The sequence below is a fragment of the Pongo pygmaeus genome, chromosome 5 (genome assembly GCF_028885625.2).
Source record: "Pongo pygmaeus isolate AG05252 chromosome 5, NHGRI_mPonPyg2-v2.0_pri, whole genome shotgun sequence".
Lineage (NCBI taxonomy): Eukaryota > Metazoa > Chordata > Mammalia > Primates > Hominidae > Pongo > Pongo pygmaeus.
In genome coordinates, this window is record NC_072378.2 from 4,305,904 (window position 1) to 4,324,051 (window position 18,148).

The 18,148-nt window shown below is 41.6% G+C and overlaps 1 non-coding gene across 1 annotated transcript; it reads left to right on the forward strand.

Moving 5' to 3' along the window:
- Positions 1-8,933: 8,933 nt before the first annotated feature.
- On the forward strand, positions 8,934-9,052 carry LOC129039638 (5S ribosomal RNA). Its single transcript, XR_008503372.1, has one exon. It is a non-coding gene; the product is annotated as a 5S ribosomal RNA (ribosomal RNA).
- The last annotated feature ends 9,096 nt before the right edge of the window (positions 9,053-18,148 follow it).

Consider the following 18,148-nt stretch of genomic DNA (forward strand, 5'->3'; position numbering starts at 1 on the left):
AAATAAAATAGGCAAATTCCTGGTAAAGCATTACTTGCCAAAACTAAGATAAGATGCAATAGAAAATCTGAATTGTCATCCATGTATGAAAGAAATTGAGACTGTAATTTAATTCTTTCCCACAAGTAAAATTCTATGCCCAAATTCTTCACTAATGAAATCCTTCTAAATATTTAAGAAGGAGTGACACTGATCTCACACAAACTTACCCAGGGATAGAAAAAGAGGGAACACTTCCCACCTCATTTTATGAAGCCGGTTAACCTTGATACCAAAATCAGCAAAGAAAGAAAACTTATAAATCAGTCTTCCCTAATAACGTAGTGTAAAAATACTAAATAAAGCATTAACAAACCAAATTGAGGACCTAATCAAAAGTATAATAAAACAAGTCCAAATTGGATTTATTCTAGGATGCAAAGTTGATTTAATGTTCAAAAAATTAGTCAATGTAATTTGCCACGCTAAGAAAATAAAAGGACAAGCAACTAAATAGATGCCAAAAAAGCACTTGATAAAATTCAACACCCATTCATGATAAAAGAAAAAAAAAATATTCTGAGTGTGGGATTAGAAGGGAACATTCTTTAACTGATAGAGTAGCTTGGAAGAGAAAGAACTCTAAAATAAACATCACACCTAATGGGAAATATTGAAAGATTTTACCCAAATTAAGAATGAAACAAAGATACTCAGTCACCACTTCTATTCAACATTACATTGGCAGTAGTTGCAATAAGGAAAAAAAAAAGCTATCAAAATTAGAAATAATGGGAAATGAAATTGTAATTATTTTTAAATAACATGATTGTGTACATAGAAAATCCATTTAAAAATTAACAGAAAATCCATTAGCATTAATAAGTGAATTCAGCAAGGTGATAGATATAAGGTCAATATACAAAGCTCAATTATATTGTTATATTTCAGCAACAAAAGAACACTGAAATTTAAATGACACAATTAAAGTAGAAGCTACTGGAGCAAGTAAGTAACTAATGGGCAGACAAACTTAAGTGGTAATTGACTGATTTATGGAAGCTAAGTGTGGACTAGCTTGAAAGTCAAAAACTCTTTTGGGTTCAGGCTAGGGGGAGGGGTGGTGCGAGAGGTCATAATTTCATGAGTTTTACCTCCTAGAGACCAACAAAGTTATCAAAGTGAAGATCAGAGAAAAATCACTTCCTGCTTCCAGCAAGGGGACAGGAAAAGCAACCATTTTAAAATATACCCAGAGAGATCCGTTCTCTTTAACAAAGGCCTTTTCTCAGAGGAAACTACTTTACCAAAACCTGAAGCCTTGAAAGAAGGAAGTACCCAGCTCTATCTCCCTCTAACCTTCTTATCTCACCTACACAAGGGGAAAGCTGAGAAGCACTTGTGAGGGTCACAGCCCAGGGGCACAGGCTTACTAAATGACTAAGTCCTAATCATCGGACTATAAAGATTTTTCCCTCTCCTCATACATTACCACCACATTAACAGGCTCCTGTGTGATAACCAAGATTACAGCAGAAAGAACTATAAAGCTAAGACTCAATTTAAAAAGGAGTCTCTAGGAAAATCCCAAGACAACAAAAAACACAAACACAAAAAGGCTAGAGGAAATGGAAGGCCCTAGCACCTCCAGCTACAGCAGCTGTTAAACACAGCTTAACTTCTAGCCGTATAAACATAAACGCTCACGTTAAAGGCCTGTTTAGTTTCTATTACTCAATAAATCATTTCTGGCTTTGAAAACAAAATTATAAACCATACTAAAAGGCAAAACACCAAAACCAAAACAAACAAATAAAATTGTCTGAAGAGACAAAGCAAGCATCAGAACGTGGCTCAAATATGACACTGATTTTGGAATTATTAGACCAGGAATTTAAAAATCCTATTAAATGTGCTAAGGCCTTTAATGAAAAAAAAAGTGGACAACATGCAAGAACAGATGGGCAATATAAACAGGGAGAAAAATTCTACAAAAGAATCAGAATAAAACATTAGAAAATAAAAGCACTGTAACGAAAGTGAAGAATGCCTTTGATGTGCTCATTAGTACGCTGGACACTGTCAAGGAAAGAATCAATAAGCTTTAAGATATGTTAATAGAAACTTCCCAAACTGATATGTAAACAGAAAAAAATAATGGGGAAAAAAGGAACAGAATATTCAAAAGCTGTGGGTCAATTAGAAAGGGTGTTAAGATACACATAGTAAGTGGCCAGATATGGTGACTTATTCCTGTAATCCTAGCACTTTAGGAAGCCTAGGGGGGATACTGTTTGAGCCCAGAAGTTCAGGAGCAGCCTGGGCAACATAGTCAGACACGATCTCTACAAAAAATACAAAATTTAGCCAGGCATGGTGGTGTTTGTCTGTAGCCCCAGATGCCCAGAAGGCTGAGGTGGGAGGAACTTCTGAGCCCAGGGAGGTAGTGGCTGCAGTGAACTGTGATCATGCCACTGCACACCAATCTGGGTGACAGAGTGAGACCCTGTCTCAGGGAAAAAAAAGAAATAAGAATATCAGAAGAAGAATGAACAGAAGAAATATTTGGATTAATAACGAGAATTTCCAAAAATCAATGCCAGAAAGCAAACCACAGATTAAAAGGGCAGAGAACACAATAAGGATGTTTTTAAAAATCTAATTATAGCATATTCAAATTGTAGAAAACCAAACACAGAGAATATCTTGAAAGAAACCAGAGGAAAAAAACATCTTACTTGCATAGGAGCAAAGATAAGAAGTATACCAGAATTCTCTTGAGAAATTATTCAAGCAAGAAAAAAAGTAGAGTGAAATATTTAAAGTGTTGAAAGAAAAAACCACCAACCTACAATTATGTATCCAGCAAAATTATTCTTCTGTATTTGTCCATTGTCACACTGCTGATAAAGACACACCCGAGACTGGGCAATTTACAAAAGAAAGAGGTTTAGTGGGACTTACAGTTCCAAGTGGCTGGGGAAGCCTCACAATCATAGCAGAAGACAATAAAGAACAAGTCACATCTTACATGGGTGGCAGCAGGCAAAGAGAGAGAACTTGTGCAGGAACTCCACTTTTTAAAACCATCAGATCCCATGAGACTAATTCACTATCCCCAGAACAGCACAGGAAAGACTTGCCCCCATGATTCAATTACTTCCCATTGGGTCCCTCCCACAGCAACTGGAAATTCAAGATGAGATTTGGGTGGGGACACAGCCAAACCGTATCACCTTCAAAAGCAAAGGAGAAATACTTTCTCGAGTAAAAACTGAGAGAATTTTTTACTGGTAGATCTGCCTTGCAAAAAATTATTTTTAAAAAGTTCTTAGAGAAAAGGAAAGTATATAGGTTAGAAACTCAGAACTACGTAAAGAATGAAAAAGTGTCAGAGAATGAATAAATAAAAATAAAATCTTTATTTTATTCATAATTTTTAACTGTCTGCTCAAAACAATAATAGCAACAATGTGTTCAATGATTATAGCATGTGGATAAATAAAATAATTGGCAGCAGTGTACTAAGGGATGAATCAGGAATACTTTACCTGCACTACCCATGAAGCAGTATGATGTCATTTGAAGGTGGACTTAGATTAGTTGTAAATGTATTAATGTATTGCAAACTCTAGAGAAACCACTAAAATTTTTTTTAAAGAAGTATAATTGATATGCTGAGAGAATAGAACATTGAATTATGTAAAATCCTCAATTAAGACCAAAGAAGGCAGAAAAAGAGGGGAAGATAAAAAACAGGTACAATAAATAGAAAAGTTACAAATATGGTAGATATTAATTCAACTGTATCAATTATCATTTTAAGTGGAAATGATTCAAAAACACCTACTCAGAGACAGAGATTGTCAGAGCAGATCAAAGAACAGAAACTAACTATATGTTGTCTACAAGAAATACACTTTGAATGTAAATCCACAGATAGATTAAAAATAAAAGAATGTCAAAAAGCATACCATGCTAACCCTTATGTAAAGACAGGAAGAGTAGCTACGTTAATGTCAGACAAATCAGACTACAGATTAAGGAAGACTATTAGAGATAAAAAGCAGCATTAGAAAAGGATAAACTGGTCAATTTTCCAAGAAGACATAATTCTTAATGTATATGGGCCTAAGAACAGAGCATCAAAATACGTGAGGCAAAAACAGAACTGCAAAGAGAAATAGACAAATTCACTATTATACTTGGAGACTTAAACACTCCTCTATCAGTAATTGACAGACATCGCAAGCATAAAGTAGTAAGAATTTAGTTAACTACATATCATTATCAGTCAACTAGTTCTAATTGACACGTATAGGACAGTTGTTGACTTCATACAAGAAGAGCATAATACACATTCTTCTTAAGCTCACATGGAACACTTAACAAAATATACCACATGCTGAGCCATAAGACACACCTTAACAAATTTAAAAGAATAAAAATCATGTAAAGTATTCTTTCACATCACAATGACATTAAATAGAAATCAATAACCGAAAAACAGCAGGAAAATAACAAATTATTTAGAAATTATACCACACAGTTATAAATAACACATGGGCCAAACAATGAGTCTCAAGATAAATTTTAAAATATTTTGAATTAAATGAAAACAAAAATACAACTTAGTATTTGTGGGATTCAGTGACTGAAAGCAGTGTTATTTACTTCAGTTTCTATTACTCAATAAATGATTTCTGGCTTTGAAAATAAAATTACATATATAGCACTGAATGCATATGTTAGAAAAGAAGAATAATCTAAAATCAGTATCTAAGCTTTCACCAAAGGAAACTAACGAAAAAGAACAGTATAAGCCTAAAGCAAGCAGAAAATAGAAGTAACAAAAATTAGAGCAGAAATGAATAAAATTGAAAACAGGAAATCAACAGAGAAAATTAATCAAACCAAAGCTGGTTTTTTTGAAAGATTAATAAAATTCATAAACCTCTAGCCAGTCTAGCCAAGAAAAGAGAGAAGACATAAATTACTCATATCAGAAATGAAAGAGGGATCATCACTATTGATTCCATGGACATTAAAAGGATAATAAAAAAAATACTATGAACAACTTCATGCCAACAAATTTAATGACTCAGATAAATTGGACCACTCCCTTGAAAGACCCAACCTACCAAACTCACACGTGGAAAAATAGATAATCTGAAGATGCCTATGTTACATAAAGAAAATAAATAAATAATAACCTTCCAGAAAAGAAAGTATCGAGCCCAGGTAATTTCACTGGGGAATTCTACCAAACATTAAAGAAAGAAATGATGCCAATTTTTCATAATCTCTTTCAGAAGATAAAAGCAGAAGAAATACTTTCTAACTCATTCTATGAGGCCAGCATTATCTTAATACCAGACTAGGTATAAGGACATAATATAAGGACATTACAAGAAAGGAAAACTATGGACCAGTATCTCTCATGCACATAGATGCAAAAATCTTCAAAATATTAACAAATAGCATCCAACAATGTATAAAAAGAATTATACACCACAACCAAGTGGGATTTATTCCAGTTATATAAGTCTGGTTCAACTTTGGAAAGTCAAATAATATAATTTATCATATTGGTAGGCTAAAGAAGAAAAATCATATGATCAATAGATGCAGAAGAAGATTTTGACAAAACTCAACAGACATTCATGTTAAAAATTCTCAGCACTCTAGGAATAGACTTCCTCAATTTGATAAAGAACATCTACAAAAGCTTACAGCTAACATACTTAATGGTGAGGAACTGGATGCTTTCCTCCCAAAATCAGAAAACAGGGGAAGGATGTCTGCCTCACCACTTCTATTCAACATTGTACTTGGAGTCCTAGCTAATGTAATAAGACAAGAAAAGGGAAAGAAGGCCAGGCACGGCGGCTCACGCCTGTAATCCCAACACTTTGGGAGGCTGAGGCAGGCGGATCAAAAGGTCAGGAGATTGAGACCAAACTGGCTAAAACGGTGAAACCCCATCTCTACTAAAAATACAAAAAATTAGCCAGGCGTGGTGGCTTGTGCCTATAGTCTCACCTACTCAGGAGGCTGAGGCAGGAGAATCACTTGACTCTGGGAGGTGGAGGTTGCAGTGAGCCAAGATCATGGCACTGCACTCCAGCCTGGACAACAGAGCGAGACTCCATCTCAAAATTAAAAAAAAAAAAAAAAAAAAAAAAAAAGGAAAGAAAAAAAGCATTATTGGGATTGGGAAGGAAGAACTCAGTTCACAAATGACATGAATGTTAATGTGGAAAATTTCAAAGAATTGACCAAAAAAAAAAAAAAAAAAACCCCACAAACCTCCTGAAACCAATAAATGAGCAAGGTTGCAGGGTATAAGGTTAATACACAAAAGTCAATTGGGTTTCTACATACTCCAATGAACAACTGGCATTTGAAACACAATACTATTTACATTAGTACCAAAAAAATCTTTACACATAAATATAATAAAATATTTACAAGATCTATATGAAAAAAAGTACAAACCTCTGGTGAAAGAAATCAAAGAATATCTAAATAGAGAGATCTTCCATGTTCATGAATAGGGAGACTCAATATTGTTTAGATGCCAGATCTTTCCAACTCTATCTATAAATTCAACAAAATTCAAATCAAAATCTCACAAATTATTCTGTGGATACTGAAAAAATAATTCCAATGTTTATATGGAAAGACAAAAGACTCAGACTAACCAATACGTTCCCCAACTTTAAACTTACTGTAAAGCCACAGTAATGAAGATAGGACGATGCTGGTAAAAATAATCGACAAATTGATCAGTGGAACAGAGTTAAGTGCCCAGAAATAGACCCTCACAAATATAGTCAACTGACAAAGGGGCAAAGGCAATTGAATGGAGAAAGAACAGTCCTTTTGATAATAATACGGGGGGTAACTAGACACCCATATGTTAAAAATGGGAGATAATACCTAAACTAAAATCTTCCCAAAGTTTGAATTACTGGTGTTAGACTTCTTGGAGCGCAATTTTTTTTTTATTTATTTATTTAGAGACGAAGTCTCACTCTGTAGCCCAGGCTGGAGTGCAGTGGTGCGATCTCAGCTCATTGCAACCTCCACCTCCCAGGTTCAAGCGATTCTCAGCCTCCCAAGTAGCTGGGATTACAGGCCTGCGCCACCACACCCGGCTAATTTTTTTGTATTTTTGGTAGAAACAGGGTTTCACCGTATTGGCCAGGCTGGTCTCGAACTCCTGACCTCAAGTGATCTGCCCGCCTCAGCCTCCCAAAGTACTGGGATTACAGGCGTGAGCCACCGTGCCCAGTCAAGGAGAGCAATTTTAGGAGGAAGGTATGGGGAGTAACCACTGGGCCCCAGAAGTTGTTTTGTTCTGTTTGTGTGTGGTTGGGGGTGGGGCAGCTGGGAAGGAAATGTCAGTGGAAAAAGGAATGCAGAAATGGATTTTTCTTTGCACCCCATCCTACCAAGCTGCACCTCTGCCTTACCCCTTTTTTCTGATAGCATCTTTTATGACTTCATTTATTCCAGAAAGCCTCATCCCGCAAAGCTCTTCCTGGTATCCTTTTCACCTAGGCAAGCAGGTAAGGTGCTGCCCAGCACCCACAACCCTGGAATCCTGTTATTGTCCCAACTCAGTCTGACCCTTGGCTGGCTGTGATGCGTTGGGATTCCTCAGGACATCTTTCTGGGTTGGGTGCAAACCAAGGGTGACTGACTCATGCTAAGGAGCCTGCACTGCCTTCTCAGAGCACAGGTCTGCCCTCCAGGACTTCACTCTGCTTCTGTTTGGGCAGGGTCTGCCCACTGCTCCTTATCTTGGTGCCACAGTAGATCTTTGGTATTCAGGTTAATTACTCTCACCCAAGCATGCCCTTTGCTTCAGAGAAGTTATTTCTCACACTTGGCTTTAACAGAACATCAGGTCCAGGTGCAAAAGGCAACACAAATGAGGTCTATTTATCCACCCACAAAACTGCCTTTCCCTCCAGAAACAGCAGGCTGACAGAGATATCGCCTACTGTCATTCTGATTCCTGCAGTCCCAAGGTCATGAATAGTAAAATATGCAAACCAGCCACCCTTGCCTGCCATTGGTCAATAATCTATTACCAAATAAAATCTTACCTGGAGCCTTCCTATCAACCCCACGTGAACAAAGTGCTGCTCTAAACCTTAATTAAACCCACATTGTTCTGGGTGGTGTCTCTCCAGGCAAAGCTGTCCTTTGAAATTCAGATTCCTTGCACAAATGCATTCTGACATGACACTCCCTGTTGCAAGTTTGCTAGTCCAGCTATCTGAGAATAAATTATGCGTTTGTCCAGGCTACAGAAAGCTACTGGAAAGTGGATTTTCCATTTAGCATTTCTATCACTCAACTCTCTCTACACTGGAAATTGACTCCAATCCACTATTTGCATTTATAGATCACAGGGCTAAAACAAAGTTAGTTTTCTCCTCGCAAAAAAAAAAAAAAAAAATCCCTGTAAGATTTTAGCTGATGTGACAAATGAGAGAAACCTGGGGACATGGTGAAGTTTGAAGTTGATACTCACTTTCATCATTGCCTGAGTTTTCCCAAGCAGCTTTTGAAGAGTGAGGAACTAAGTTTTCTTAGAAGAGTAAATGTCTCACAGAGGGGTCACCCTTATACCTTGGATGTTGAAACTTTGTACTTCTGGAACTAAAGCAGTTACCACGGTGCTGGGCATTGGGGGTAGGGCTAGGGCGTTCTAACCTCAGGAGGGCTAACAGTTCGGGGACACTCTTTATATCTTTGGCGACCCCATTTTTTTTCAAGCCCAAAATGAGGCCAGGTGATCTGGCAAGTTTTGTGTTTCTAACATTGTGACAAACCTCAGAATGATATTGCATTACAGAAAAAACTCCTAGGCTCAGGCAACTGGGACCCCAGGCTTAGGCCCCACACTTTGGGGGGCCCGTCTGGCCTTTTCCAGCCGTGTCTAGGGCCATACCACCCTGAACGCGCCCCATCTCGTCTGATCTCGGAAGCTAAGCAGGGTCGGGCCTGGTTAGTACTTGGATGGGAGACCGCCTGGGAATACCGGGTGCTGTAGGCTTACTTTGTGTCTGACCCATGTTTCCCCGAGACAAAACACCAAGCTCACACCACACGCACATCACAAAACAAAAAACGGGTAAAAAGGGCACACACACACTTTTTCAGTTTACACCAAACCAGAATCAAAACCAAAATCAGAATATCCAGAAATCCAGGTCAAAACCAAAACCAAAGTATCAAGCAATTCAAGTCAAGTCAAAAACAAAAACCAAAGTGCCAGTACAGGCACGCCTTGGGTGATCAGGCCACGCTTCCACTCAAATGGAGTGGGCAAGTTCCAAAGACCAGTCTTACCAAGTTTCAGATGTCCGGACTCCAAGTGCCAGTTCCTTCCCGGTGTTCAGCCACTGCGTTGATCCTCCAGGGGGGCCTGCCATGTGCTGCTCTGACGAGGCGTTCCACCGGGGCAATTGCCTACCCGGGAGTGCTCTTAGGGTCTGCGTCGCTCAAGCTGGCCAAATAACTCCTCGGCCAGTTCTCCCTTGCACGGCAGCAGCACAGTGAGAATTTTCATCACAGAATTCATTCAGTCTCAGGGTGGTGTTTCTCCAGGGGTAGACTTCAGAATACCACCAGGTCAGAACCACCTGGGGCCCTCTCCAGACCTACTGAGTTAGAATCCTTAGGTCAGTGGCTCACAGACCAGGGGCTGCAGACCAGCATCATGAGCATCACCTGGGAATGTGCTAGGAACAGGCTCTAATTCTCAGGCCCCACCCCAGATCTTTTGAATCAGAAGTTCTCGGTGTGGGACCTGGAAACGTGCTTCACCAGCCTCCAGGGGATTCTGATGCAGAGCAGTGGCCAGGGGTCAGCCCCACCAATTTCGAGGAGCTCCCCAGGTGCTTCTGACACATGGGTAAATTGAAAAAAAGGAGAAATTAGGGGGGAAACAAACAGAAAGTCCCAGGAGTCAACAGAATCTGACTTGGGATTTATGAGACATGCTCTGGGTCCACAGCCCCCTTCAGGGTCTTGGCCCTGACCTCTTCTCGTTCTTCCCTACCTTCACACGTGAGATGCTACTGTTAACACTCTAATAACAATGGATGCTTTTAAAGCTGCGACCCTTTAGGTCCACCCCAGGAAAGACCAATCCCTTGCTTATACCTAACTGTGGCCTGCCCTCTTTGTTCTGTTGCTTTCTGATTATAAGTCTCTTCCCTGATAGATGATTCTGGAGAGAAAACAGTACTGGAGGCTGTTGATTGGAAAAGTAGCTCCTAATACCATCTTTGCATGAGCTCTCTGGAATAACCAAATGTTCTAGATTCTGTATTTGATATTTTGACATCTTGGAGCCTGGCTGATGGTAGAGGCACAGCCCCTCCCAGAGTTAGCCAGTTCCTAGAGACAGTACAGGATTCACCTACGAACACATCTTTCACAGTCAAGCCAACCAGTCCAGAGCCCACACCTCCAACCGCCTCCTTTATCAGGCTCTCACACTCAAGGCCACCAGTTACCAGTCCCAGTCACTCCAGGGCCAGGTACCAGACAACTAAGGCAGTTCTATGGCCCAGAGCCTGCTCAAATTTTCCAAGCCAGCCAATCCTAAGCCTGCCTCACCTGTTTCTTCTCACAATAAAGCCTTCTGCCCACAGCTTCCCCCTTTCCCTCTGCCTCCTGACTGACCTGATGCTTCCCCGTGTGGCCCAGTGTGCTCCCTCCTCCTGGGGACTGTGAGTAATAAACTCTCTCTTCAATGGCTGTCATCTCCTGGTCTGTTGGCCTCACCATACCTGAATAATAATAAAACCTACATTTTCAAGCACCTCTGTCTTCCCTTAGGAAGGAAGTGGGTATCCCTGGAGACATTAAGCTTTGGGCTGATCCTTAAGACATCTGGCATGGAGGTGTGGGAAGTTCTGTGCCACCAACCATGTTGTGAGCAGACTAGGACTGCAACAACTGCCTTCTTCAGAAGTACAGCTTCCCCTCTCCCAGGAATTTTCCTGACAGATTCTTCCCTTTGTCTCTACAGAAGAAAAGGGAGTGAAGGGGCAGCAACTGAGTGAGCACAGGTGGGGAGATGGGTAGGAGATCTGATGCCAGGGTCAGTCTGCCTCATGCAGGCCCACTCCTCCACTAACTGGCTGAGAGATCCTGGGCAGCACCTCCCAGAGTAAGCCAATGCCAAGAGGCAGTACAGGACTTACCTGCAAACATACTCTACTTACTTACATCTGCTTGTGTCACTGTTTTCTTAACTGCAAAATGGGGATTTAACCCCACCCGCTTCATGTAAGGAATAAAAGAGATAACATACATAGAGCTCCAGGACTGGGTGCAGCCCATGGAGACACTTCATGAGTGGTTAGCTGTGAGTGAGGTGCACATTAGCCCTGTCCCAGCAATCCCCTGGTCCTCGTGTCATCACCACCAGGAAGCCTTTAACTTTAGAGACTAAGAAACTGCAGTATCACATATTGACATGTAAAACTATGCTGTCACAGATGCAACGGTTTGATGGATTAATTTGGGGATGTAGAGGGCCACCTGAAATGGCCCCTTGAATGGAAGATGTTCCATTCTCTGCTTCCCCATCCTTTGAATGCCATTTTTTTCTCAACAGCAGTGGTTTTCAAAGCGTGGTTCCTGGACCAGCAGCATTAGCATCACCTTAGGCCTTGTTAGAAATGCAAATTCTTGGGCCTACTAAACCAGACACTCTGGGTTTGGGGTCCAGTAACCCTTACCCTAACAAGCCCTACAGAAGATTCTGATGCATACTTGCTATGGACTGAATATTTGTGTCTCTCCAAAATTCCTGTGTTTAAGTCCTAATCCCCAATGTGAGGTATTACAAGGTGGGGCCTTTGGGAGGCTCTGCCTTCATGAATGGGATTTGCCCACATAAAAGAGGCCCAAGAGAGCTCCCTTGCCTCTTCCACCATGCAAGGATGCAGCAAACTGTGCGTCTATGAACCAGGGAACAGGCTCTCGCCGGACATCAAATGTGCCAGTGCCTTGATCTTGGACTGTCCAGCCTCCAGAACTGTGAGCAACAAATTTCTGTTGTTTTTAAGCCACTCAGTCAATGGCAATTTTTTTTATAGCAGCCTGAACAGAGTAAGACAACACTCAAGTTTGAGAACTACTGCTTTATCACAGTGGAACCACTCATGCAGTGCTGGATCTAGAGCTAGCTAGGGAATAGGGCAACTTCCTGAGGGGTTTGGAATCCAATTTCTAATCAATGGAGCATATAATAAATAAAGACAATATGGCCATATCTGAAACCTGCTGTCCCTAGGCCCACACAATTTATATCATCCCTGCGGGTGATGAAAAACATTCCACCTACCATGTCTTCAGCTTGTCCATTGGCCACTTCTTCAAAGGGCTCCCTTGCCTGCCAAGGCCTGATTGATGCTGTCGCAGCACCTGAAAAAGGGTTTAGGGCAGGGAGATAGGGATGAGAGTTTGCTTAAGATAGGGGTATTTGTCCCTGGTGGGTCAGCATTCCTTATCAGAGACTGCTTCAAACAACATTGCTGATAATAACATATCCCCTCAAAGGCACCAAGAGAGTCTGTCCATCTTATTTTGTGCTGCCCATAACAAAGTATTATAGAGTGGGTGGCTTATAAACAACAGAAATTTATTTCTTACAGTTCTAAAGACTGGGAATCCAAGATCAGAGGGCCGGCATCATCATGTTCTGGTGGGGGCCCTCTTCTGTGTTACAATGTGAAGAACACTTCCCATTGTATCTTCACAAGGTGGAAAGAGGACCAGAGAGCTCTCTCTTTCATAAGGGCACCAATCCTATTCATGAGGACTCCACCCTCATGACCAAATCACCTCCACAAAGGCCCCATCTCTAAATGCCAACACATTGGGGATTAGAATTCAACATAAGAATGGGGCAAGGAGTGGATGCCAACATTCAGTCCATAGCACTCACCATCTCTCAGAAGGTAGAAGGAGATGTCCGTGTCTAAAATCTGAATTGCTCTTGGCTTGTATAGTACTGTCATGTAAAGTAAAGCACACAAAATCCACATAAACTGCTGAGAAAGAGATCTATTTGGAATGCAAACAGAGCATGTCCTCAGGTCTACACAGGTAAACATGGAAGATACCTGGGAGAATTTAGCTCTGGAAATTGAAGGAAGTGTAACTACAGTTGCATTTCTGGGACATCACAGGAAAACTCTTTTCCCATTGATTGAGACCTCCACTCTCAGCCCCTCTATTTCCTGCCTTCTTGCACCCTTGCCTACCCCTCCTGCCCTAGCTCAGACATGGTCCATCAATTTCAGCCATATTTGCCAGTATCCCCTACCCCAGTTCTCCTCAAACTTGGACCCCAGACCAGTTAAACCTGAATGTCTGTATTGCGATTGAAGCCTCAGTATATCTTTTAAGTTCCCCAGGTGATTCCCATGTGTAGCCAAGTTGGAGGACCAGGGATCTACTGTGCGCTTCCTTCACACCTGCCACAGACACCAACTCTCCAATAATTGCAGTGTCTGCCTCCTCAACACCTGTCCCTGGCCACAGAGCCTGGTGGGGACAAACCACATCCTCTCATGCTCACCTCCTTCAGTTCCTCCTGGGCCTGCCAAACTCTAGTGTGCAGTTGGCCATCACTCCCCCATTTTCCATACTGGTTATGTCCGAACTTTTCCACCCTCCTCAAAAGCTTCTGTCTTCTGCTCAGCATACCCTTCCTCGGGGAACTCACCTAACTCCTGCCACCCCACTTATGGATTTACTAACCCATTCTTTCTGCCACCCTCTCATCACAGTGAAAGGCTTATTCCCAGTTCTGCCCAAGACTAACCCCCTTTCTAGGTTCTTTTCTTTTTTTTTTCTTTATTTTCTTTTTTTTTTTTTCAGATGGAGTCTCGCTCTGTCGTCCAGGCTGGAGTGCATTGGTGCAATCCCGGCTCACTGCAACCTCCGCCTCCCGGGTTCAAGCGATTCTCCTGCCTCAGCCTTCCAAGTAGCTGGGATTACAGGCACCTGCCACTACGCCCAGCTAATTTTTGTATTATTAGTAGAGAAAGAGTTTCACCCTGTTAGTCAGACTGGTCCCGAACTCCTGACCTCAGATGATCTGTCCGCCTCAGCCTTCCAAAGTGCTGTGATTACAGGCATGAGCCACCACGCCCGGCCCCCTTTCTAGGTTCTAATCCCCTTCCCAGACTGTCGCGTCTGCTTCAGTTACCCCTTCTTTCTTTGGTTTTCAGCTTTTCCTCTGGACGGACTTTCCCAGCAGTATTTAAACATGCTCAAGCTTCTAGCATCAGTGCTATTTTTAAATGTCCATCACATTCCGTCTCTCCCTGATCAAACTCTTCCACAGCACCTTGTCAGCACTTAGAATAGAAAGTCTGTCTGCAGGAAACACAGACTCTTTGGTCTGGGTGTGATGGTTAGTTTTATGTGTCAACTTGACTGGATCACAGGGTGCCTAGATATCTGGTTAAACATTATTTTGGATGTGTCTGTGAGGGTGTTTCTGGGAGAAATTAACATTTGAGTCAGTAGACTGAGTGAAGCAGATGGTCCTCCCCAAGGTGGGTGGGCATCATCCATTGCATGGAGGGCCTGTATAGAGCAAAACGGCAGAGGAAGGGAGAATTTCCTCTTTGCCTGCTTGCTTGAGCTAGGATATCACCCTTCTTCCCTCAGACAAAAACTTGCACTATCAGCTCACCTGCTTCTAAGGCCTCTGGACTTGGACTGGAATTTATACTACTGGCTGTCTTAGGTCTCCAGCTTGCAGATAGCAGATTGTGGAACTTCTCAGCCTCCATAATCAAGTGAGCCAATTCTGCGTAAATCTCATATATAAATATATATAACCTGACGAATGCACTGGACATGCCATACAAATATCTCTTCGTCTCAGAAACCTGACATGGCAGGCCTTTTTTAGGCCCTCTGGGCTCTTCCACGGGGGTTAGGAACACAAGTGTCCCCTGTTCTTAGACCCTAAACTTATCCAGGTAATTCCATCTCCATCTCTCCAACCACCAATCCTGCCCCTTCTTGGGGACTCATAGCAGCATCTAATCCTCTGGCTTCCTCTCTGACTCTTCTCCTTCCCTCGGTCCAGGAATATGTATCTAGGCCTAAATGGGGAGGAACTATTGGGGTGAGTCTAGTTCTGGCTGGTGATATAGTCTTCCAAATGGATCATGAGTCTTTGATGGTTTTGAAATCCAAAAGGCAAGAATTATTTTCTTGTCTTTTGCATTCCACTATTTTATCCCTTCTCTAAATTAAGAAAATAAAAATGATTGGGAGGCCGAGGCAGGTGGATCACGAGGTCAAGATATCGAGACCATCCTGGCCAACATGGTGAAACCCCGTCTCTACTAAAAATACAAAAAATTAGCCGGGCCTGGTGGCAGGCGCCTGTAGTCCCAGCTACTCGGGAGGCTGAGGCAGGAGAATCACTTGAACCCAGAAGGCAGAGGTTGCAGTGAGCCAAGATTGCGCCACTGCACTCCAGCCTGGCGACAGAGTGAGACTCTGTCTCAAAAAAAAAAAAAAAAAAAAAGAGTAGCTTGCTGATAGGTAGGAAGATATATAGAGAAGAAAACAAGTATCTGTTAATATTTCAAAATCTCTTTCTCACCTCATGGGTTTAATAATGTAGCCAATAGTAGATCTTAATATATCTAAATCAGAGCTAACGAATGGAAACTGTGGTCAAAGCACAGTGTGATGACACATTTGGGAGTGACAGTGATTGCTTGACCAGCATAGGGGTAGATCTTTTGTGTAGGAGCCCCGTCAAAGCTGACACAATGGATGCAACCAGATCCTTCATGATTTCCAAGAGACTGTTGGCTGTCTATGGTATCTGATCTCCTTTTCTCCATACTAATTTCAGCATTTTTTAGCTGAGCACATGGCCACCCACAACAAAGACTGCATTTTCCAGCCTCTTTTGCAGCTAGACTTAGCTTTGATAGTTCTGGTAGATGGAATGTGAGCATGTGTTATATAGAGTTTGTAGGAGCTTTCCTTAGAGAAAATGATGGTGTGAGTGTGGGTGCGCTTTGCCTCTTTTCTACTTTCTATCTTCGTGCTAGCTAGACTATAGATGTAATGGTTGGAGCTAAAGCAACATTTATGAACCATAAGGTGGCAGCCACATATTGATGATAATGGAGAATTAAGAGAGAAGGAACCTGGATCCCTGATAATCATGGAGCTGCAACAGCAACCTTGGCCTGCCTACATTTACCTGAAAGGGAAATAAACTTCTGTCTTGCTTAAGATCCTACTACTTTGGATTTTCTGGCCTGTGTAACCAAACCTAATTCTAATATATCATGTAGCACCAGGAATGGGATTCTGAAGATAGCTTATTTCAATAAACTTTTGCTGTGAAGCAAAAGGCAGTGAGGACTCAATATCGCAGTTTGGAAAGTTGGTGACTCCTATAATTTCAATTGCAAAATAGTTAGCAAAACCATCAACTGTGAGCGATGCCATGCCAAGGCACATTGGAGCCAAAGGCAAAAGGAAAAATCAACAACACTGATACTGTCTTTATTTAAAATTTTGTTATTTTATTCACCATACTTTTTGCATTAATTTTTATTTTTAAAAAAATCACATTAAAATATTATTTATCTTGATTACTGAGGTGTTTTATGTGCCCCTTTAAATTTTGCACCTGAGGTGAGTATTTCACATATTACCTCAGTTTTAGCCCTGCTGGGATGTGATGTATGTGAGGTTATACCACATCCCAGCCAAGGGCATACCCATAAGAGATCTAGAATACTTACTTGTGTTGTCACTTCTGACTACCTTCAACAAAGTCCTATAAGAGAGAAACTAAGTCTGATTATAGCTAGTTTATCTATAGGCAGAGATGAAAGTGAGGCTTTTTATGCCTGTGTTTTGCAATCTGAATTCACTGAGAGTCATTTAGACCTCCTCAGCTGAAAACATCAACTGCTTCTGCAGCCCAAACTAATGTTATTATAAGCAGTGACTTCAAAGTGACAGCCTGTGGCCACATGTCTTTTTTAAGCAACTTCCTTTAGGTTATCTCTGCTGGACAACAGGAGCCTCTCCAGCAGCAAAGTCAAATTAAGGTTTTTGTCTTTCCACTTAACGCTATGCGTCAGATGGCCTCGAGGAAGTCACCACGGAGTTGAAAGAGAGGTAGGTGGGTAGAGCACAGAGGCTGCTAATTCAGACTAGATCAGGCATGTTCAGAGTGGGATGGCCGTAGATAGAGGCTGCTCATTCAGTCTTTAGGTTAAACACTTTGTCTAGACAGATACTCAATAGTGGTTGCACAAGAAACCAACTGAAGCCAGATAGGTGAAAAGCTTAAACTTTTGAGGAACTTAAATCACTAAGCTGACCTGATTTACAAAGCTGACCTGAAATAGCCTGAATTATTCAAACTTTGAACAGCTCTGTGACCCCCAGATCTGGTCCAGCTGGAGGTGTGTGCAACTCATGAAAAGCACACACACACACACACATATATATATATAGTCTCTGCCTCTAGTTCCTGACACAGAGCTCCCGGTTTCTCAGAATTTCCTGGGGGGTAGGAGCATCTTTTGATCTAATGAGATGACTTTTCCTGGGCTTCTGCATGAGGGCTGGTGACTAGACAAACCAAGCCATGATTAGAAGCTTGAAACTTTCAGTCCCACCCTCTCATCCTCTTTTATTCCCTCCCTTTCTTTCTCCAGAAAAGGGAGAGGAGCTGGAGATTGAGTTAATAACTGATCATGACTACATGATGCAGCCTTCATAGTAATCCCTGAACTATGGGGTTTGAAGAGCTTCCAGGTTGGTGAACACGTGAAGGTGCTGGGAGGGTGGTAAACCAGGAAAGGCCATGGAAGGTCTGCACCCCTCCCACGTACCTTACCCTATGTACTTCTTTATCTGTCTCTATCATTTGTATTCTTTAGTAAATAATAAGCCCATAAATGTAAACAAGTGTTTCCCTGTGTTCTGTGAGCCTTCTTAGCAAATTATTGAACCCAAGGAAGGGTCATGGGAACCCTGAGTTGTAGCTATCAGTCAGAAGTAAAGGTGATAACATGGGATTTAAGATTGGTGTCTGAAGTGACAGGCAGCCTTGTGGGAC